Source organism: Ochotona princeps, chromosome 12, assembly GCF_030435755.1.
Source record: "Ochotona princeps isolate mOchPri1 chromosome 12, mOchPri1.hap1, whole genome shotgun sequence".
Taxonomy (NCBI): Eukaryota; Metazoa; Chordata; class Mammalia; order Lagomorpha; family Ochotonidae; genus Ochotona; species Ochotona princeps.
Window position 1 is genome coordinate 11113838 of NC_080843.1, and position 23739 is coordinate 11137576.

At 40.7% G+C, this 23739-nt stretch overlaps 1 protein-coding gene across 12 annotated transcripts in view; it reads right to left on the minus strand.

Annotated features, from left to right (window-relative positions):
• Nucleotides 1–23739, minus strand: part of MBNL2 (muscleblind like splicing regulator 2) — a 158144-nt gene that overhangs the window by 83546 nt on the left and 50859 nt on the right. The window lies entirely within an intron of this gene.

Consider the following 23739-nt stretch of genomic DNA (forward strand, 5'->3'; position numbering starts at 1 on the left):
TAGTTTAGAAAATATTGTTACAAAGTCATACAATGGACTCAACCTCCCTAGTTACTTCTGAGAGTGGATTAGAACTTTTTAGAGAGCTTTTCAGGCCAACAGTATGATTTATTCAATCATTGCATTAAATTATATCCCAGTGACCCGAAAGAATCAGTGCATACCCAATTATACCTAATTTATACACTGGGACGTGTTGGTTCTGGCTCAATATAAAATTCTAGTAGAATCGCAATTTAACAAGCTTGACAGGACATCAAAATTGCTATGTTGTCTCCAAACCTCATTAAATGGAAGCCTACACATTCCTATAATGTTCAGAGGGAGTAAACACTGTCATTATTTCTCTATTTGTTTGTAGAAGGCAAATGTTCAGCAAGTACTTCGCTGGGAAACAATTACCAGTCAGGGAGCAGCTGAGAAAAGGGGGCATTCCGCCTCCCAAAGCAGAGACACTTCAGAGAGGAACTGCTTCATTGTCCGTCATGGTTACAGTGCTTCATGGGATGTAATATATTATTTATAAACTATATATGATTCAAAATGTCTTGGAGGCAGCCTGGGCAGCTGGGAGTGGGTACATAGCCCCCTGGGTGAGGGACACCAGGATTTCCAGGTTTTCATACATGCCCCCCCTGGCTGTGACTCCGATCCTGGCTGCTTGTGAGTGTAGTACTGCTATCCGGCCCTTCTCCAGGTCCTTCGTGAGTACTGATAATTTTCCTTATGTTGTCTTTACTTGCGGGCATCCCCCCTTCATCCTCTTGTCTGACTCCTGGTGCTCTCCTGGCTACATATTTTCCACTGTTGGCGGTAGTGTTGATGGTAGAGTGTCTGTGTGTGTGTATAGAGAGGTGTAGACACACAGGTATCTGTCTCCTGCTTCTGCTGCTCAAATCTTGATTTCCAGATCCTGCCTCCAGACACTGAAGAAATTTCTACTCAGATTCCTGCACCTTACTCCCCAAAAATTTACCCCCATGCCCACCCACGTCCCCATAAGTTTCCCAATTTGGGGGAGTGGGAATTGTGACTCTAACTCATACTCAAGGCTTAAAGTTGGAAATGGAACCATATTAACTGATTAGGAGCCAGATGGGGCCAAGTTCAAGGCTCTAAACCTTGAACTTGGTCTCCTCAACCAGAAGGGAGCAACTTAAGGCCAGTTCCACAGTGGTTGTAGTTGTTGGTAGCATGACCGCCTGCAGACACCTACAAGGTATCCTTACCCCCTTCTTTGTCGTCCTTTGGCGCTCCTCCTCCCACCTTTCCTGCTAATGCCTCTTGCCTTCCTCTCGGTCTTATTCCTGGAACCAGAAGTCTGAGCCATGATAAGGTACTTACTCCGCAACAACCTCCAGGAAATGTCTCTGTCCTTACGCTGGTGACGTGTCTATGCTGACTGCACTTGGAGTGAAATCCCACTGCCCCTGTGCCAGCTGCTGCTTTAAGTTTTAGCTGCTACATCCACAAAACGGACACAAGTTCATTCATGATTGTGAAGATTAGGTGACCATTACAAATGCTTTAAAGATTTGCAGTAGTACTAGACATACTAACAAATTGAGGCAAAGCAGTCTCTACTTGGAATTAGTTCTGTATTCTGTGACCAGATTTATATGATAGGTGACTGCTTCCCTGTAGTCTTTCTGCTCAGAAAACTTCAGGGTTTTCCCCATCACCTACACTCCACAACCCAAATACCACTGGGAACAAGTGCAGCCCACTTCTCTTGGCTTTCAGGTTCTCCATCTTAAAGAATACTCCCAGTGTATCTTGTTCACTGGGATTGTTCACTAGGATTCTGCTTTGGATATTTTGATCGATCTGTATGATGAGTCATTTCTGCAAGAAAACTATTTTAAAAAAGACATTTTGGTAATGAACTTTAGACCTGAGCTGGAGACTAAAAGAAGGGAAAAAAAACCTAGAAAGAGAACTTTTCTTGTCCCTTTCCAGAGGAGAGAGGCTTCCTGGGGATGTGGGAAGGGCAGGTGGCTGCAGCACCAAGCGCAAACAGCATGCTGCAAGTGAGGACATGCTGAAGCACTGCTGCAGATGTTGGGAGGCACCATAAAGGGCACGGTCCTCATGGACACACTGGGCACGGTGGCCTTAGGAACAGCTGAGAAGGAATCCAACCAGAGCGCATCTGAGAGGAGGAGCGCTAACTTTAAGTGGCCCTGGGAACACAAAACCCTTCCTGCCCTCATTTCTAGCAAGAACAAGTAACCCAGAGCAACGGCTGCTCACGAGACAGGAAGACGGCAGGATGCTGCCGGCACTGGTGAATTAATAGAGGCTTTTGGTGGTTTTTGTTAACTAAACATCCCATTTAAGCTGGTTTGTGAAACTGGGTCAGTGGCGCTAGCCTGACTTGTGTAGGGTTTCTCTCCTCGGGACTGGGGGAGAGCTCAATGCCAAGTGAAGCATGACACAGTACTTCCTACAAGTAACTCAGGCCTCTCTGACCAGAGCTTCTCAGACATCAGTGTGACCTCAACCTAAAAACACACAGAAGGACACCCGGCACTCAACCTGCTCCTTCCAGCCCCACGCACAGCCAGCATTCAGCTCCATCCAGTCCCATTGTTTCGCTCTCCCTCCTGCCTGAGATGCTCTAAGTAATTACAAACCATCTAGATCTAGATCCATCTAGAAAATAGCTATGGATACAGTGCCCGCCTCTTCCACTTACCAGCCAGGAGATCCTTCATCACTAACAGTCTGTCTGCTGCTTTTTTCGTTATTTATAAAATTAAGGCACCCAGTTTAATGATACAGTGTAAGGATAAATGGAATAATGCACGCAAAATGTCTGGCACCGTGTACAGCATCTAGCAGATAATCAAGAAACGTGTTCTGCACCCCCTAACACATGCTGATGTCTTTAGGTCTCAGCAACTTTCACATATGCCTAAGGGACCAATTCCAGACTCATCTTATTAAGGAACTTTCACTTAAACTTCCCAATCCTGGTCATCACATCCTGTTCTGACCTCTACTCAGCTTAACAGCTTTACTGCTAATTGTCACCCATCTATTCAGATGAAGATGTATTACTGGATCAATTAGGAAGATGTTTCTGAAGAAGAAAGCCAGTGTCAATGAACGATAATTCTGTCTCCTACTTCAACTTCCTACTTTATCTATCACTGTTGAAAATGTGTGTAAGGAAATGGAGTAAATGAGCAAATGTCAGAGAGAATAAGGCCAGAGACAAGCTGACTTTTTAATAAAATGATAATCATGTAGGTGTTTGAGCATTCAGTTCCCGAGCATTTCAATCATGTTTAGTACAAAAGGGCTAAATAGAAAATATTGTAGCTGAAGAGGAGGATGAAGGAAAAGACAGTGTTGCAGGAGTTATGAGAGGTGAGATGTGGGATCGAGTGGGCTACGTATAGCTATCACCCACTCTTGAAGCAGACAGATTAGGTCACTGAAGGCTTGTGACCTCCGTCATAATCTCTCCTAGTCACATTAAATGACTTCAAGAAATCGGAAAAGGTAGCCCCATCCTCACTTTAAAACAAAACTCGACGTCCCCCTTGTCTTCTATTTGTGTTCATATTCTCTGTGTGACGGAGGACACATGTCCGTCCAAATCCACCCCTTTTACTTTCAGGGTAATACAGCGATGACTGGGTCACGGTCATTTCGCCAGGGCCTGCATTTCCACTTGCCTCCCACATACTGAAAGAATGACTGATCAAACTTCTACCAGCAGCTTTGGAGTAGAACTAAAATGTGCAATCTGTAAGTGGGGCGCGTGGGGTAGTGAGTGAGCCAGCCCCCTATTTTCTCCTTTACTAAAAGGATTATTCTGATTTGATTCTAGTAGTGACCCAACCTGACCACACAAGTCTTAGGCCTTCAAGAACTGCAGGGTCAGCACAGGGAAGGAACTAGGGCCTGAATGACTGCGAAACACCCACGGTAGCCTGCGATAGAAAAGAAACAAGCTTGTTTTTCATTGGTCATGCCCTATGATTAAAAGTCACATCATTGTTGGATTTCCTATTTCAGCTTAGCTGTTGATTTCCAATTAACACATTCTACGTGTACCTGTATGTAGATCTCTCTGCATTTTAAATATAACCAGACAACAATGTATAAAATAGTGCATTTTTAAAATTCCCACTAAATAATATGTTTAGATTTTTTTAGACACTCATTTGTATAAATAAGAGAGTGATAGAGAATAATTCTGTCTTGTTTAAGAATTATACACCGTGTTTCAGATACCAGTGAATCATAGTCCATTTGACTAATTCTCACCCTAGATGATTTTATGAGTGAGTTTTGTAATTGGTTTTACTTTCCAATATTGTCAGTACTTCTGACATAAATATCTCTGTATGTTTCCTTTTGTGCACATGCGCTTTCTTCAAAGTAAACATCAAGGGGTTGAATGGCTGAGCTGTTGAGTGTAAACATTTAAGACTGTTGAATATAGTCATGAATTTTCCTGCAAAAAATTCTAAGCTCGTTTATATTTCCATAGTAGATGAGAGCGTACAATTCCCTATACCACTAACAACATTCGCAGCCTTTAAAATTCAGCCAGGTAATGGGAAAGACAGAGAAAGGAAATGACTGCAGGAATATCAGGCAAAGTCAGAAAAATGAAAGTATCTGAACTTTTCCACGAACTAAGTCCATCGATGCCCACGCTTTGTGACATTCTGAGTCACTTGGATTACTCAATCACAACCATTTTCAACCCGAATTCTGGAATTCCTAACATCCGTTGGCTTTCCTTCTGTCTTCCTCCCAGGCCAACTAGGCACACTGTGAGTCATTCACCTCACTATGCTCATTACTGCAGTTTTATAGTCTGCCTGCACATAGCAGGTTACCATAATGACCTTAGATGATCATGGCATGAGCTTAGCGCATCAGTTTGTCTTGACATTATTAAGATGAAGCTTGCACTGTCTTCAGAGATGAAGCTGCAAGGCCGCTGCACATACTCTGCCTGCACATTCCTCTGGAGGCCCCTAAGTACAAACAAGAGTCCTAAAGCTTATGCATCCCTCCCAGCTCTAATAGGTATAATAGATACAAGCTGTATATTCACCAGTGCACGCTATCATGCTGAGTCCTATCCACAGAGTATTACTGGTGATTTACAGACATGAGAGTGTATGTGGAATAGGGGCAGGCCAGAGATAATTAGAGCATGAAGTGGAGAGGAAGAAGGAAAATGCCAGGCCGGTGTTATACAGAGGGCAGAAGAGTATGGGTTGACTTGAGGTGCAGTTGCAAATCTTTCCTGTTTATGTGTCATTTTACAGAAAATACTGAGTCTTATTGGCTCTCAGTTTGTCTTATTGAGAAGGCAAAGTCATCAAACACCTGTCTAGCAGCAGTCCCCATATTCCAGGTACTTGGAATACAGTGGAAGTCAACACAAGATCCCTGCACTTCAGGAACAGATGCTAGGCGAGTGAAGGGAGTTTGGACTCCAAGAAAAAAACATGCATTGGCTCACTTATTCCAGAAGTGGATGCTAAGTTTCAATTTTGTTCTAAGGATTATTCAAGAATTTGGGTTATCGTTTGATTGATTTTACAAAGCTTCCTTCTAGGATTGTCTTAACAATTATATGCAATGCACTGAAAAGATCAGGGTCAGTCCATGGTGTGAATATTCTCAGTAAATGGCAGCTGGTGTTACAATTACTGTTTTCCTTCATTTCTCTCCTCTCAAGAAACATTTTATTTGTTTATCTATTAATGTTTCTATTTACTTATTTATGTCTTGTTTGCTATTCCATCTATAGTACAGCACTCCATCTTCTCTCTGCCAGTATTGGCTGATTGAGGATAGCATGCAACACCACTAGAACTTGGTCTCCAATGCAGACAGACCACTTGGAACTTGTATGCAAACCATAGCAGGATCATAAACATTCAGCCTCCTTTATCAACCTGCAGCCTTCTTCACCCATCAACAGGTTTTCTATCACCATGTTTCATTCTTCATTGTGACACAATGATTTGACAGATGATCCTCACAGAAGCTATTCTTTTGTTTTTTAAAGATTTATTTTATTTTTATTACAAAGTCAGATATACTGAGAGGAGGAGAGATAGAGAGGAAGTGGAGCTGCCGGGATTAGAACCAGCGGCCATATGGGATCAAGGCGAGGACTTTAGCCACTAGGCCACGCCGCCAAGCCCACAGAAGCTATTCTTAAGGAAAATAGTAGCCCAATAAGATGTGGAAGGAGCAGAGACAAAAGGATTGAGATGAGAGACTGAGAAGACAGGCGGCCTCATGGAGAAGGCAGTGAGTACGGCCTCCTCGGAACTATTCTCACCTTCATTCTTCCATCTGCACCCCTAGAAGTGAGCGGGCTAACTCCCATTCTAGAGCACACACCACCAACCTCACTGTACTCTCAGGCACGGGGTCCCATTCCTGTGCTCTTCACGCTGCATGGAAGCTGCCCTACACTGGCCTGCATTCCGATCAGATAATCAACAACTCAAAGGCACTGCTGTCACTCCCTGTCCAAGTAAGAACCTGATACACAAAGCCAGTTCCCCTTACAGGAGTGAATAAAGACAGAAGTTACCAGGACACAGGCCCAGAGTTAAGGCCCTGGCAGCTTCAATCAATCCATGATAAGAAAGTACTTTGACCTTCAGACAGTAACTCCTATTCAACAAAACTCCAGAAAAACCAGTCAGCAGCTTGGCAAGAAAGACAGGGACACAGAATAAACTCCCAAGTAGGATGCCCTTCCCCTAAGACAAAGCAATTGGGCTCTGTCTTCCAAAATCCACTTATCTGGCTCCCCTCTAATTTAGGTTCAGCCATTTCCATGGCCATCTAGGGGTCAGTTAGTCAAGTCGACATCATACCTTACATTCAGAACCTTTTTAGTCCTTGAAGTCAGATTTGATGTTTGAGGACAACGATCTAGAAATCTTTTAGTCTAACCTTCTTTATTTTCCAATGTATATATGGAAATATTCAAAATCCTGCTCAATTATTAGTAGTGGCTTTTTTTTCTTTGCAGCACGTTTTGCAACTAGTTATAAATTTAAATGATGAAGAAAATTGGTAGCATCATCTCTACTATCTTATTAAACTATGCTTCTATTAATGACAGTTCACTGTCAAGCACCAGAAATAGGTACAGGGAAAATGTCTCTATTAATGGGATAAGCATCGTACCACGCTCAGCTCTTGATATAATTTTAAGTTGCCTTTGAGAGAAAAAAAAATAGCTTCTCTGGGTTCTTTTTATAAAAAGCACCTTGAAAAAGCTTGCAGATACTCAGGCATGGATCTTCTGTTCCCTTGTGTATATCTGATTTAAAGGTTAATAAGTAATTAGAAAGAACGCACTTTCAAATATTACCAATTAATGTGCTATCATTTTCATTAAAATACTATTAATTATATTGCAGCACAAATGTCTTAGAGTGGCTAATAAAAAAAAGTTACCTAAAACAGTTCTAAGTCTTTTGGGGGAAAAAGGCAAAATTAATCCAAATCAATCACTTTTTTTAAAAAAAATGATGATTTTAGTTTTCTGGATCAAATAAAGAAGAGGAAATGAGTGTTTCAGAGTTTCAGTGTGGATAGAATCTGCAAGGGTCCTGTGGCTCATCTTATGTCCTGAGTCATTATTACTAAGAAAACCTAATAAGATATCTTGGCAGATGTTTAATGTAGAATTTTGACAAACAACAGTTCTTTGTTTTTTATAATGTAAAGCAGCCCTGTATAAATAAGATCACACTTTTAAACTATCCAGATATGTTTTATCGGTTTCCTAGGAAACCATGAAGACAGAATTATTATTCAAGTATGTTATGTATTTAAACTTTGTTCTATACCTTAAGTTCTGGTATTAGTCAACTATCAAAAATTCACAGAATTCCAAAGTTGAAGAGTTCATGATTAAACTTGTAATATTACCTGCAAAGACTGTCCAGGATTTAACGATACAGAACAATTTTACAGATACCCAAATTCATTCTTTTCTCACGACCTCATGCTATCATGAAACACCTATTTCCAATGGGTGTGTTATGGCTAAGCTGGGTAGCAGGGTAGTGTTTGATAAACATTACAACTGTGCAGCTTGTATGCGGCTCAACACATTGTGATATCTAACAAATTCTACTGGGAAGACTTGCTATGGGTGAAATGAACCACGTGTGGTGTTAGGAATTATACAATCAACTCAGACACAAACTAATTATTTTATGACACACTTTTGATATTTACTGGTTGTTAGGCAACCAACTACAACAATGACAGAGGGGAAACTATTACTGCTAGGCCTGAACAATCCGTTAGTAAGTCTGGTGTAGAAAGAACGTTCAACTTTAAAGAACGAATCTAAAAACTAATCTTGGGCTTGCATCTACCTTTGGTTTCTCAAGGAATGTTTGTGAGCTTCATCCTCGTGTTCAGGAAAGATGGACCTGCTCATTCCATAGAGCAAGGTATCTTGCTCTCCAACACGCCAACCCTAAATACGCGGAGTCAGCTATCATGTCTTCTCTGAATCTCTTTCTCCAGAATAAACATATCCAGCTCATGCATTCATTGTCTTTTTGTTGTTGTTAATTTCAACCCCCACCACCCAAGAGAAACACTGTAATACTTCAAAGTGGCAATAACTGGAGTTGATCACTTTTTAGTTTACATTTCATCACTTACATGTCATTTCATTGTTGGACACTGACGTTAAAATTGGCACAGGAATAAGAAGTGTTAATGGCACCATGTTTTTTTATCCCGACTTAGTAAATGTACTCCAGAATTATCAGAGCTTTTGTGCCTTATTTGAGTCTTGTAAGACAAATGGAAACTTTCAGTAAGACCATCAGGGATGTTTAATAGACTTATGTAGCACAAGAACAATTACAGATTAGGTGATGAGATCACTCAGTGTAATGTTTTCTAAATTTGGCCATGCAACTGAATCACTGGAGAACTTTTAAAATGACAGATTCCTGAGGTCTGTACCCAAACTTGGTGGTCAGGTGCCTGCAGAAGTCCTCAGAGGAACAGCATTTGGGAAGCAATGCTTTGGTGCCTACAGCATGAACAGCAGGCCTTCCTTTCAGTTGTGTGCTACCTACCGTTTAATTTCCCTACCATAATAGGTTTGGTTACCTGTTGCAGCTAACACGTCTCTCTTTTCTAAAGAAAAAAAAATCTGCTGATAATTAGTAACAAAAAAAAATAGTGTGGTATTTGCTACTTTTGCACGATTCTGTTCCCTAGTTGGTTTTTAAAATCCCTAAAAACAAGAACTTAGTGTTCACTTCCATGTTTTTCCCAGGAGTACGGCACAACATTGAACAGTCACTGGTTAATTCTATATCTGACATCATGCGATAATGATTGAGACTGCCAGCCCATAGGACACTTTCAAAACAAGGAAGGAAGGGACCTCCAGAGGTGATGTGAAATATAGCTATCTCTATATATTCTATAAAAGCAATATATAATATTTCAAGGTTAATTCAAACTAAATAAGAAATCCAAAGAAATGATATTTACCTGAGATAAAAATGATATCATAAAGTTAAAAAGAAGGACGATAATACTGGAAAAGCATGAGGACAAAAACTAGGAGAGCTACACTCATGTAAAGCACAAACTAGGTAAAAATCTTAACTGTGAGTTGATGCACACAGAACTACAATAAAGCCTTGTAAGTTAGGAAATGTTAAGTATGAAATAATAGTACCAGTTTGTGAAAAGCTCAAGCGTGAGACTCAAACATGTGAGTAGTGCTAAAATGTCCTGCATTACTGGAACTCCTTAGCAGGCCAAAAGACACAAATAAAGACATAAAGCACCTGAATTTTACAATTTTTAAATAAAAGTCTGTACAAGGACATAATATTATTCCATAAGAGCAACAAATGTATCTTCTCAAATATGAACATGCATGATAACCTGAACCCAAGAAATATTTCATGTCATTGGGGCCGGCACCATAGTACAGTAGGTTATGCCTCTACCGGTGTTGCCAGCATCTGATAGGGGCACTGGTTCAAGTTCTGGCTGCTCTACTTCCCATCCAACTCCCTGCTAACGTACCTTGGAAAGCAGCAGAGAACAGCCCAAAGATTGGTTTCCTTACACCCATGTGGAAGACCAAGAAGAAGCACCAGCCTTCTGGCTTAGGATCAACTGGCCTAGTTCTCATTGTTGTATTTGGGAAAGACTTAGCGGATGCAAGATTTCTTTCTGTCTTCCTTCTCTGTGTAAATCTGCTTTCTAAGTAGAAATAAACAAATCTTTAAGAATGAAATAGACCTAAATGTAAACACAATAAATCAAACAGTACTGAGAGAAAATAAGGTTTTTCTTTGTAGAATTGATAGCTAAGACCAAGCATAAGCTGTTCAAATAAAATAGATCCATCTCTGGTAAATTTACTTTTAAAATAAGAGGAAAACAAAAAATCATATCTCTTCAATAATATTTATAGAAAAGACTGACTCATTACAAGGTAAAATGAATTATATTACATGAAAATTGAAAACCTTGATGAAACACACTAATTCTCAGAGAAAAATAAAAATCAAAACAAAATTGAGAAGATAATGTATGGGGAAAAAAGCAGAAATTTAAAAAAAACAAACATAGAAACAGATGACCAAATAGAACTTTCTACTTAAAATGACAAAGAAAATATTAATGAGATTCAAGCCAATTTCTCGACTTGATCAAGAGAAAGTCAAGAGGAACAGGTGCCTCAGTCGTACCAGGTGCATTTAGAAGGCTTTCTATCTCAGCTGTCTAACTGCATCTGCTCAGGGAGCTTGGAGCTTGGCTTCACACCCAGCTACTGTGTGATGATGGAGAGAACCTGTCTCCGCGAACACAAGTAGGGCAAAGATGGCCAACACTGAGGCCCCTTAAGAGGAAAAGAGAGCGCTCTCTTCAATGGGTCTAGATACACAGAGGAACACAAATGGAGATAGGGTGCGTTGTAGTTGACCTTTTTATTATCCTGTCGTGTACATCTTTCTGAAAAGTCTACCTCCAGAACTGTCATCACCTCAGCCAAGCAACAGTGGTCTGGATTTGCCAAACTCATGGGCTCTAATACCTTGTCTGCTGTCCCTACTGCCTCCTGCAACACCTCCTCCAGGTAGAGTGACCACTCCATTAGACAAATCCGGGCACATCAAATCTTAGCTCAACTTGGAGTGTTAAGGGCCACCCTCCAACTCCTTCCTAGATTCTCTCTTACTCATTATCTCAGGCAATGTTGTGGGGAATTGACAAAGCACTATCATGTCCATGCCTAGAGCTTTCTTTGCCCATTTTTGCTTCACTTGGCTGCCTCCTTCTCCCTCGGGTCTCAGCTCACAAAGCAGCTCCTTGGAAAAAGCCACCCACATCACCCTTTCTGTATAAAGTCTTCCCCAGTCTCACTGTTTCCTGTTGAAATACATAGTAATTGTACACATAGAGTGCAGTGTGACATTTCAATATGCATATGCCGTGTCTAATGATTAGGTAAGGGTAATTACATATCCATCTGGCATATCTCACTTTTGATAAATAACTCACTTTGGGGAGAGGAGTAAGAGGAAGACTATTTCTCACAAGTTTGTTTTGTTTTGTTTTGTTTTATTTTTGTCACTTTCATTAGAGGAAAAGCCCTAATGTCAAAGAAATCTTGTTTCCTTTAAAAAAAAAATCACATTTTATTTCTAGTGCCTGACCCAATGACCACCATAACACTTTTGATAAACTATGATTCTTTTTATTATATAATAAAGTTTTAAAGAGATTATTTGAGCAGTGTTTCATGCATTGGGGAGCTCCAAACTGTATGTGGGTCGGGAGCTCCACTGAGAACAAGCAAAAGGGAGGTTTTTATAGGACAAACAGGAAAGCAAAGCAACTACGAGATTGGTTACAGTTATAAAACTGCTTTACTTGGTCTATCCTGTTGGGGATTCCCTAGTTACATAATGATTATTTTATTTCTTTCTTTTGCTTGGTTGAACTTGAAGTCAATTTTTCTTTAAAATAGGCATTTGCAAAAACCAGATCAAGGTGCGTTTTACTTTGGTTTATAAGTCAAGCAAGGGTGAGCTCATCAATGAGGCCTAATCAGATTTGTTCTCCCAGGGATTCTTCGAGACTCAGTCTGCATCTTAATTCACTTTAACCATTTGTTGATGAGAGACTGAAGGTTTTGGGAAAACAAGGTCTCTGTCTAGTGCTTAGGCATCAAACATAGTACTTGGTACTTGATAGTTGTTCAGGGACTACTCAATAAACAAACAGTATTTCGGACTTCTTAGGATGGGAAATTGCTCTTTTTAGCTTTGTAAATCACCCAGAAAAAACTGCACCTATTCAAATTCTTCCTTAAGAATTCTGCGATCCCAGTCTTTCCCAGATACCACAGCTCCCCTTAACAGCAGAGTGCCCAGTGAGAATGGAGGAGCAGGCCTGTGAACGGGATGTCCAAAGGAGGGCTGCTGCTGATGGATCCCAAGCATCTGGGTGGAAACGATCTCTTTAGTGTCATTAAGGATTGTTACAAAGGACTGACAGCACTTGAAGTATTCCTTCAAATGAGATTTGAGAAATGGATCAGGTGGATACCTAAAGTTGTGTGTACTGAATTCCACTTTCAACAAATACATTTTATGTTAAGATCTATTACAAATGTATCTTAAAAGCCACTTCTATGTGTTGCAAAATTTGGTGTGGTATGTGTTTTTTTTAGTAATAAGAGACACTTCAGCAAGATGAGAATATTAATAAACTATAATCATGCCTAAAGCTGAGTGAGGCCTTAACGCCAAGAAGGCCTCAACACCACTACCTTTTTCCTGTGCCTCTGGCAATATCTCATTTTCCACAAGGGCTTGATCCAGTCATCAAAAATGGCCACATGCGTCATATCCCCAAGATACTGGCTGGGCAGACATGTTTGTTAGGTGTGTTTGATCACAAATGCACCTGTCAGCATCTACTCACTCCCTGAATTCCATAGCTTAGGTGCTCATGGAGGAGCTCTTTTCAGGGCATCAGTTTCATTCTGGAACCACACCAGTGCTGTTGAAGAACTGACACTGGGTTTAACCTTGGAGCTGCAGATCATGGAATCAAACCAAGTAGAAAGCACACACTATCTTTTAGGATCAGTTTACGGTCAAACAAGTGAAAATGATCATTGGTGTGGCACCTGCAGATAAAGTCTGACCTCCATGCCCCCACGTGGCCCCGGCCATGATTCAGAACCTGACTTTGTCTACCAGTTGCCTTCAGCTTCTGTGAAACCTGCTCCTGTACACTGACATACATGCGTTCTAGCTCTCTGGGTCTTAGCTGGGCTCCACCCTTCCCAACCACACATGGAAATGAACAATCTGATGGATCAAGTTCTCATTTGAAGAACATCAGGCTTCCTCTTGAGTAACATACAGATTTAGCAGTGACTTTCTTGTGCCCAAACTCCGTTAGTGTGCAGAACTCACAGCAGCAAATCTGACAGTGTGGTACATCAAGGTGTATGGGCAGGTAGATCACTGCCTTTGGGTTGTACAAAGCAGTAAAATTTTATATGGAAAAGTGGCAGACTGGCATAGAATTTCTCTGTTTCTCTTTTGTCAAGTAAGGGATTAAGGAAAAAGAACAGCAAATGTCACCTAGTAAGATAATCATTTTATAAAAGAAAGGAGAATTATGGTTGTCAGAGAAACAAGCTCAAAATTAAAAAAAAAAACATCCAAAATTGAATGAATGTACTTTCATAATGTATTTGTTTTAAAAAAAGAAAAATGTGTTTGGTGTCTCTTCTTTGCAACAGACTGCTGCAAAGCTCTGGAGATAGCAGCCCCTGCGTGAGCTCAGGCCTGTGAAGACTTAGAGTCGCCCACGGTAACCCGACAAGCCACTCCGAGGGTTTTAACACCTCTCAGCTGACACTTGCGGGCAATGTGTTACACAATGTGTCTGCCAGGACAACCATAAACATGAACACGGCTCATAAACATCTTTTGGGTTGTAAACTGAAGAGCCTTATTTTTTACAAAACCTTTAACATAAATGTGGTTATTTTTGTCCACAAATTGACAAGAAAAACTGAGTAACAGATATTCCAATAAGCTATTGATTTTATCAGAACACTTACATCTTAAGATTTAGGATTAAAGGATACGTTATTCATTTACAAATCTGAGCGTGAATGGAATTGCTGCCAGGTCCAGGGATACAGAAATAATATTCCTGTCTCAGCTTTATATTTTAGTGGAGAAAACAGGTAATGAAGAGATACATAGAGAATATCACTCAAGAGAAGCTCCAGGGGTGGGTGTAAATGTGACATTTAAGCATTTAAGCAAAGACCAGTTTAAAGTCAAGAGCTGAGACTTTCCATTCATTACCTGGTGGAAGAACATTCCATGCAGAAGGAACAGCCATTGCAAAGATTCTACAGAACAAACAGGCCACTATGGCTGGAGCAGAGGTAGTGAGAGAACAGTGGATATATAGGGACACAAATGCAGCAGAGGCCAGATCAGAAAGGACTGTAGGGTCCTTTGGATTCTACAAACAAAATGGAGAGCTATGAGAAGGTTTTGAGCTAACACAGTAGCATATTGTGACTTATGTTTTAAGTGTTTTTCTGGGCAGCACTATGAGTTAACAAGCTAATCTGCCTTGCCGGGCTGGCATCCCATATTGATGCTGAATTATGTCCCAGCTATTCTGTTTCCGATTTAGCTCCATGCTTTTGGCCTGGGAAAACAGTGAAGGATGGCCCAATGTTTAGGGACCCCGTATTAACGTGGGAGACACAGAAAAAGCCTCCTACTCCTGGCTTCAGCTCAGCTCAGCTCTGACCATTGCAGTATTTGGGGAGTGAACCAGCAGATGGAAGATCCTCTTTCTCTGTCTCTCCTTTTCTCTGTGAATCTGCCTTTCAAGTAAAATAATTTCATAAAAGATTTTTTAAAATAATAAATGCATAAATGTTTATTCATTATTATTTTTATTATTTATTTTATTTATTATTTAAATGTTTTCTGTTGAGAGAGGTAATAGACAATGTGAGAGCTCCTGTGTAGGTTATAACAACCCATACGGGATATAACTGTAGCCAGATACGAGTGATGCAAAATGGAGGTTATAAATGAAGAAAAGAATAGGATTTTTGGCAGATTGGACTTGGGGGTAACGACAAGAGAAGAATGGAGCTGAGTTGCAAGGAGCTTGGTCTGATCAACTGACTCGAGTGGGATCCTCTAACAGTGTGTGCCGAGAACCACAGAGTCACTGGGGAGTTAAGTTGTGATTGGCTATGTTAAACTCGAGGTGTCACTTAAATCTCCAAATGCAGATGTTAGGCATGCCACACCGAGTCATGAGTTTCGGGCAGACAAAAGGCTCTGTGAGAGGAATGGAGAAGCATTCAGCATGTAGAAGACACGCAGCTGTTGGACTGCGTGAGGTCTCCTAGAGCCAAGTTTTGGGCAAGATGGGCCAAAAACTCAAAGCCTTGAAGACAATAAAGTGCTCGGAGAGTTTAAGAAGAGCAGGCTGTCCACTGTGGAAGTAGGGAAAAGGAAAGCAGATGCCAGGGACTGTCCCTGCAGAGACTCTGGCCTGCAGATGTCAGCAGGACGGGAGCCGAGGAGGGGAAGCAGGAGGAGCAGTCAGGGAGGCCAAGGAGACCTGGGTGAGAGAGAACCACAAAGAAGCAGAGGGGGAAAAATTTGGAAGGATGACAAAGAGCAGTGTGCAGGTCCACTGTGCCCTCAGTGATCACTGATGGAACAAACCAGGTATACTGTCACGTCCCCCAGTGTTAACAGTGCCCGTGGCAAGACCAATATTGAGATGTTTATTTCAGAAGTTAAATGTGACAGTCTACTGAGTGAATCCTATAAATATGCTTTGTTTGGACTGTAAAGCATTAAAAATATTCCCATGGATTGCCAATATTCAAAACTCAAGAAACTTCACATGGAAATTTGGATCCTTGAGTTCTTGCTACCAGGCAAGTCGCCCCTATCTGTTGCCGAGTGTCAGCTGTCATCTTTATAGAGTGGCTGCGTTCTCTAGAGCTAATCTTCTGCCACTTCTGAGACGAGAATACCCATATACTGGTTGTTTCTCAGTCTGTGCCTCTTGCTAAAAGAATCAATAAATGAATGAATGAGTTAATAAGCTTGTGAATATTTGCTTGTGTGGCACCCGGAATGCAAAGAGGGGAAGGTTGCAGGCAGCCAAGACAGAGCGTAAATGCAGGTTCCCAGGTGAGGGCTTTTATTTAAGATCTTTTCTTCCTATTTTATCATTGTATTTATTTATAAGACTTAAAAATAAAAAAAAACCAGAGGTTTAAGCAAAAGAAGGATACTGACAACAATGCTATTTCCATTTTTTAAGAAATAACAGAATATGAAGCAAATCTTTGAAGATGACAAATGCCTTCTTTCTAAGCTTTAATGAGGAACAGTTCTATAACAATCGACACAGACTAACAAACGTTAGTCACAAGTATAATTACTGAAGATTGAGTCAAAATTAAAATTGATATTCTATTCCATTAGTTCTTAGGTGAAAATACGTTCTGTCATACTTATCCAGGAATTATTTTTACCTGTCCTATATATTTTAACCACAGAAAGTTACAAGCATAGAACAACACAGTGGTTCTCATCATTCCTTCTGATCAGTATTTAAGACACTACAAAGTTTTCATAAGCTTTCTTTCTCTTGTCAGTTCCAATAATTAGACTTACATTTAGACCATGGGATTTCTAGCATTTTCTGAAAGGGAGAGCAGTGTGGGTATAGATACAGGGGACCACAGACATGTGAAGTGGGAAGCAGGCACTGGAGTGAAGCGGTCACCAGCCAAGGAACACCTGGGGCCCCTGCAGGTGGAAGAAGCAAGGAAAGCTACCCACTTGGGGCTGCGAGGGGACGTGGCCCTACAGCACTGTGACTCTGGATGTGTAACATTCAGGACCAGGAGGGGGAACATGCCTTGTTTTCAGCCACAGGGTTGTGTTTCCTTGTTACAATAGCTACAGGTAGTGACCGCAGACACTAGTCTCTCTCTTAATTTTGAATATGTAGAATGTAGGCAACTTGCTGGTGGAGGCTGAGTCCTTGTGTCATACATGTATTCACCCATGGCGTGTACATGCTGTTCCTAAGTGAGACATGTAGGCAGCTGCCTACCGACCCGCAGCAGCCTCACCCTGCTGCTCACTGAAGGCACTGAAGCTCACTTCACCGGCCATCCAGTACCAGTGGTTGTTTCCCACCTGACCTGAAAGTGAAACCTCTCCTTCTTTATCATACATTAGGCACTAGGGAGAACTGGATTCTGATTTTGGCTCAAGGACAATTTGTGAAAAAATGTGTTTTTAATGACTGTCCAGTTAGGGAGCGAGGGATAATTACTGCTCTGCTTCCAATCCACTTCCTGCTAAAATCACTCTGGGAGGCCACAAGGACTCATGTCCCTGCCATTCACATGGAGACCTGGATTGAGTTCCAGGCCAATGACTCATTTGGCCCCATCTTGGATGTGGCGGGCATTTGGGGAATGAACCAGATGGGTGGGAAGTCTCTGCTTTTTGTAAATCATATTTACCTCACAGAGTTATTGAAAGAGATAAGTAAGGTCTATAAATGCTGGCGTACAGTAGGTGTTATAAGACTATAATGTCAATCACTATTTACAATCCATTTTATCTGCGATAATTTTTGCAAATTAAGCCAAAATCAGGCATATGGTTTTTGCAAATTATTAGCTTCTGTTTTTACATGTCAGTAACAATTTAAATTCACGAACTTAAGTTGCTCAATGCCAATTACATATTTTCATACTTTTTGATATACTTTTAACAACTGTACAAAATGACCACAGCTCTAACTCTTTTTACTTTGAAATTATCATCCACAAACATCAAGACTAGGGGCAGGCTCAAGCCACCAAGAAGGATTACTGCATTCTGTATTAGAGTGTTAGTTCCAGTCCTGGCACCTTCACTTCCTATCCACCTTCCTGTGGATGCATCCCAGGAGGCAGCAAATGCTGGCCGAAGTTCCTGGGCCCCTGCCACCCACATGGAAGAACTGGATAGAGTGCTGGGCTCCTGGCTTCGGCCTGGGCCAGGCTATTACAGATATTTGGGGACTGAAAGATCTCTCTTTCTTTCTCATATTTCTCTGTATGCTTTTCAAGTAGATATAAATAAATAGGTAAATAAATAAGTAAATAAAGCATTTTAAAATGCAAAGATTAAATTCAATTTTCATTTAGTCTCTGGTTGCACCTCATTTGTAAATAAGCAAGGTTGACTGTAGAGGAGAGTAGAAAAAAACATTCTCCCCGACACAAGCAGCTTGCATTGCCCTGCAGAAAAAACGAAATGATTCACTTGCCAAGTTTTCACTCTCTTTTGATGCTTCCACAGTCATGCCTACATCTTAAAATTCCCACAGAGTTTCCTGATATAAACGTCTGTTGGGATGTGAACGAAGGGCCACAGGACATGGCGGCACAAGTTGTGCACTGTGCCAATCCCAGGGGTGTGGGTCATGTGGAGAGGCACCCCTGCGGTGCAGAGCACCCCCAGGTAAACATAGACAACAGGCTTGCTTACTTGCCTAATGAAAATCCCCTACCACTCAAAAATATTTTACTGAACATCATTATTTGTGGGGAACTGCTATAGGCTTCAAGAGACAGAACAACGGTGGTGACAAACTTCTTATGTTCTGTAAGAGAAGAGTGGGAAGATAGATACTAAGTGAATAAAAACCTAAGTGAGTAGTGTATCAGGTGCTGGTAGATGTTAGGGAACAGTAGGACAGAATGGAAATGGGACACGAGCAATAGTGGAATTAACATTTGAAATAAGGTTGACAGGAAGATTTCACAAATAAGTTAACAATCAGAATTGTAAGAAAATGAGGGTGCAGGCTGTTCCTATCACTTAGCCAAGAGTGTTGCCAGTACAGCAAAGAGCAATTGCAGCCACCCAAAGGCAGGCAGCAAAGTTGAGGGCTGGCTGGAGAGAAGAGGATATCAGACTAGGACATAAACAATGTCTCATGTCTGGGGTGGGAAGCAGATCTCCGGGGCACGCCTGTCTCTGCTTGGTTGTTCTTTTTCTCTGAGTGGGATGGGAGGCCATGGAAGGCATGGAGCAGAGAAAAGCCACAAACCAACTCACATGTTGGGAGAATGACACTGTCTAAACTAATTTTTATCATGAAAGATTATATCTAACTTTCTATAAAAATGTCAATTTTCCTGATTACTTTGAATGTTTTAAACCAAAATTAGCAATATTTTTTAACATCAGTCCATTTTTTTAAGCTGGATTTGAATTCAAATGTCTAAGCAAATCAATATTTAATGCAAGTGGCAAGCAGGTACTGAAACCTTTCATTTCATGAAGCATGAAGGTTAATTCATAAATGCCTTTCTGGATGTCTCAATGTACAGAATCATCCATACTTAGTCCTGTCAGTCACAGAAAACAGAATCTGAAAAGTGGCAAACATCTTAACTGCAAGGGAAAGTGCTTTGTGGATCACAGACATGGAGTTAACTTGGCCAAAACCTTTGCTACAGCATTTTATTGAGTTACATGACTTGTGGGACACCATGTTCTGTTCTGGAATGCAACCTGGTGTTCCAGAGACTAAGTGTTGTCAGTGGCTCATATGAATAGTGGAACTTCAGGGGAAAAAATAAGCTACCACAGCTGTTGGCATGTGCTTCCCATCAAGTGAGATGAGGTAACACTGGTGAAAAACATGCAAATGTCAGTGTAAGGATGCTGCTGCGATTTCTAAAACATCTTTTATAAAAGCACTTATATAGGTGCCACTCTCTCTCCAGAAAACCCAGCAAATCTCTTACAGACATGCACACATGTGTTTCAATGTGCACATATGAAAAGTTTATCTCTATATACAAAAAGCTTGTAACAAACACAATTCACAAATTAATTGTCTCTAGGCTGAGGTCAACAGAGTCCCTTTACTGTAAGAAACATCAGTAAATACCCCATAGAGTGCAGAAAATACATCATTATCAATCACAACCAAAGTCATGTCTGTCTCAAGTCTTGACTAATTTAACACCATGCTAATTCAAGGGGCTCTGGTATTACCAGTCATAAGAGTTGGAAACATTTTGCTCTGAAATCCAGACATCAAAATGAATGACCATAATGGGATACCCTGCTATGAAGGAAAAGAAGCTAACGTTTCCAGTTTGTGACATGGCTGGTCCTTGGGCTTGGTGTGTGGGATGTCACAGTCCTGTAGTAACCTCTTGAAGTAGGAGTTATATCCATTTTATATAAGAGGCAACTTCAGTCACAGAGATGAAATCACTTGCCTCATTCAAGGCCTTTAGCCATTTTTTTCCCATTTTTTTCCCAATGAGCAATACCAACTTTAAGAACATACAAGTTGGCTACCCTTGGTCTTAAATGCCTGGGCCCAAAAAGAGATTTGAATTGCAGATCTTATTTTTTCTTTTTTTGTCTTTCTTTTTTTTTTTTTTTTTTAACATTTATTTACTTTTATTTGAAAGGCGGATATACAGAGAGGAGGAGACACAGAGAGGAAGATCTTCCACCCGATGGTTCACTCCCAAAGCAGCCGCAACGGCTGGAGCTGAACCAATCCGAAGCCGGGAGCCAGGAACTCTTCCTGGTCTCCACAGGGGTGCAGGGTCCCAAGGCTTTGGGCCGTCCTCAACTGTTTTCCCAGACCACAGGCAGGCAGCTGGATGGGAAGCAGGGCCACCGGGATTAGAACCGACACCCATACAGGATTCCAGTGCATGCAAGGTGAGGACTTTAATCACTATGCTATTGCGCCGGGCCCTGGCTTTGGAATATTTGCATAAACAGATGTCTTGGTAGTGGGATTCTGGCATAAAAGCAAATTTTACTTATGCACATATATACCTTATGCACATAATTTGAAGTCAATTTTAAGCAATTGTCACATAGAGAGAACAGGTGTGAGACTTTCGACTGTGCCATCAGCATGTGGGCAGTTAGAAAGTTTCAGAATTTACAGCATATCAGATTTTTGGATTAGGATTGCTCAACCTCTGAAATCATGAAATGAAATGAAATCATGGCAAACAACCTTGTCGCCACCCATCATCATCATTACCATGTTTTTAGCTGTCATTTTTTGTGTTCTTTGAATTTGTCAATTCTGATTTAACGGCTTATAATTCTCACAACTTTGCCTTTGCAGTGTTAGGAACTTCACGTACTTCAGCCAGCTCCACTTGTGCATGTTCTTATTTTAATGGAGAGGTGAATGGAGTCCGTCATCAACCACCCATCAAGGCCGAGTAGGAATTTGTCTTACCCTCATTCATGCCTGAGATTCTTTCCATATTTTTTTAGTTTTATGTTTATATATATGCACATCCATATGTTTATACAGCATAATTCTCAAATAACCTGGAATTTTAGAGTCCTGAAAGTGAACTGGTAACTTAAAGCAACAGACGCATGACTGTTGACAGTGGCTTGTCTAGACACTTCTGGAAAAAATTTTAAAGCTCTTTTTCCCTGGTCAGTAATCACCGCCTGGAGAACTCGGACAGTTGTGGTCCTGGGGATGTAACAAATTCTAAGGATTCGGGAGTTACTGCCCTGTCCACAGTTGACAATGTCACAGTCGCAGAAGGGCATCTATGGACTATGTCGAATCTGTTCTCTCTGTATTCACAACACATGAACATGAGACTTGAGAGTTGTGTTAGTGTAATTATCAGGCATTGGCTGTGACCCTGAGAATCTAGTGTATTAACAAATTCATTTTAAAAAGAAATACTTGCTTTTAACTTAGTCAGGAATATTTTCTCCAAATTTGTGGGTAGTTTAAAGAATGACATTTTAAGAGACTTATGAGAATGATGAATATTAAATATCTAACTATAGAAGACTTGGTTTACTAAAATGCAGGGATTTGGAATGACCTGGAAAATTAATTTCTCGTTTCTGACCTCTTTCTACACCTTGAAACTGCTATGATCTAGTTTTGAGTTTGTACATGGGCTGTTCCCATCAGTGATACTCATAGAGACAGAATCAGATCTGCTTTATTTACTTTTTCTAGGTGGAAGTAACAAACATGCTTATAGTGCTTTCTATGAATTGTGGCTTACCAATCCATCCATTTCCATTTTAAAAGAAACAATTCATAATTTTAAAGGTATGATAGAGTCTAAGAAGCTGTTTCTTACAAAAAGAGAAAATCAGGATAACTCTTGATACAGATAATGTATCTAATCTATTTTGACTTCTGCCAGATTATGAGAGCATTCTTCTGCTTTTAGTGTATATACATATATGTGTGTATATATATATATATATACACATATATCCCTTTAGATATATTATACATTAAAATACATGGTTTGAAGTTAAATGGGTAAGAGTCAAACATTTTTTTTGACTGGAGCTGGCATTGTGGCACAGTTAACACTGCCACCTATGATGCAAAATTCCATTTTGGTGCCAGTTTGTGGCCTGGCTACTTCACTTCCAATGCAATTCTCTGCTAATGGCTTGGGAAAAGTAGTGGATGATACTTGGGCTTGAATCCATGGGGGAGACCTGGATGAAGCTCTTGGTTTGTCTTGGGCCAGTACTGACTGCTATGGCCATCTGGCAGGTAAGCCAATGGATGGAAGATTTCTCTCTGTCTCTCCCCCCTCTGTCTTTTACCCCTTCAGGTAAATAAGTACATCTTATGTTTTTTTAGTTGTTGCTCATGTAAGACAGTTTTTTACTTAAAATGAAGTTTTCCCGAAGGACAGACTTAGTCCTTTCAATAACCAAGAACAGGTTAAGTCCATGTGTTGTAGTCAACTCTAAGGTTTCCCAAATGATTTTTTCCTCTATTTGGTATGCTTACTGGAGTTTTGCAGAATTGCAATCCTTGAGGTCTTTTTAAGCTATGTGTCTTCCTTCTGTTTGTAGAAAACAACAGTATTACCTTTTCAGACCAGTCCTAGGGAATCTGGGCTCGGTGCACCATGATATTAGGGTTAAGCGCCTCAAAGTGCATGGACTAAATCATCCCAATTCCTTTACCTGAATTTTTCAGAAAACCCCCATTTCTTCAAGTCCAAACTCCATCTAACTCAGCATTAAACTTCGATGCCATTTCCTGAAACATCTAGAGACATATGCTGGAACAGTGGCCTGGGAGTCAGCACCCTCCGATGGACTCTCAGAAGAGTGTCCCTTCCTTGCTTTCCTGGAGCACATGTCCCCTTCCTCTTATACTGTAGTTCTTTGCCAATGTGCTCTATGACAAACAGCGAGGGTGTCGTCCAAATGCCAGTCTCTCCTTTTGTTCAACAAGTTAGACATGGTATGTTCTCCAGTATAGAGTATGGAGTGGGTACTTAATCATTTCTGTTAGGCATGACAAGTAAGTGAACAGTTTATGAAGAATAAGCTAAGGAAGCGACTGGTCCAGAAACAAAGCTCCAAGTACAGTAGTTTTCAAGAGATGATGCCGAGTCCCTGGCATGTGAAATGGACACATGCAATCCTTCACCTTTATATAACCTCCTGAAAATCAAACATTAATAAAATATTTATCTTCAGTTCTCACAAGCCAGACATTGATTGAAAACTCTTGGGTACATGAGCGCCATGCCAGACCAGAAATATACCATTATGTATTTTTAAT